Source organism: Colobus angolensis, unplaced genomic scaffold, assembly GCF_000951035.1.
Source record: "Colobus angolensis palliatus isolate OR3802 unplaced genomic scaffold, Cang.pa_1.0 Scaffold255, whole genome shotgun sequence".
NCBI lineage: Eukaryota > Metazoa > Chordata > Mammalia > Primates > Cercopithecidae > Colobus > Colobus angolensis.
The window spans coordinates 3,418,913-3,419,609 of NW_012115766.1; the positions used below are offsets into that span (position 1 = coordinate 3,418,913).

The window sequence follows — 697 nt, forward strand, 5'->3', positions numbered from 1 at the left end:
TAAAGTGTAACGCAATCAGAGACCTTTGAGGGGCTAGAGTCCCGGCGGCTTCCGCCCCTCGGCACCAGCGGAGACCCCCGTTTTCAGGGGACATGATCCCATAGTGTCCCCCTCACTTTTTAAGGGCCATTAAAAGCCTGGGGCCTCTTATCTCAACGGCTTTGGGCGTGAATGTGGGGCAAGAGGGGGGGGGAGACCTGTGGGTGTCTCTTTTGCCTGAGGAGTTGGAGACACTTGTGGAAAAGTCAGGCCCTTTTCGCTCCGGCGGCCGCTCCGGTGTGGGGCTGGCTTGGGTTAGACACATGCACACATACACCATAGAGCTCTGCTTTCCCGTAGCAGCTGCTGCCTCTGCCTCTGCCTCTCCCGCCTCAGCCTCTTTGCCCGGCATACACACACATTCAGATTTGCGCGCTGTTTCAATCCTTGATGACGTGTCCCCGGAGACAGCCAATAGCAAACGGGCTCTGGTCAGGACAATGGGAGGTATCGGGCCAATGAGCGAGCCCCGTGAGTTGGCGGTAGCCAATAGGAGCCGCTCTGGCTGGAGAGTAATGTTACAGAGCGGAGAGAGTGAGGAGGCTGCGTCTGGCTCCCGCTCTCACAGCCATTGCAGTACATTGAGCTCCATAGAGACAGCGCCGGGGCAAGTGAGAGCCGGACGGGCACTGGGCGACTCTGTGCCTCGCTGAGGGTG

General features: G+C 59.1%; 1 protein-coding gene across 1 annotated transcript in view; it reads left to right on the forward strand.

The window, feature by feature from the left end:
- The first annotated feature begins 524 nt into the window (after nt 1-524).
- HMGB1 (high mobility group box 1) overlaps nt 525-697 on the forward strand; it is a 20,594-nt gene continuing 20,421 nt past the window's right edge. The window contains exon 1 of the mRNA XM_011946941.1: nt 525-694. The gene's annotated coding sequence lies outside the window, so the exon portion shown is untranslated. The remainder of the gene's footprint in view (nt 695-697) is intronic.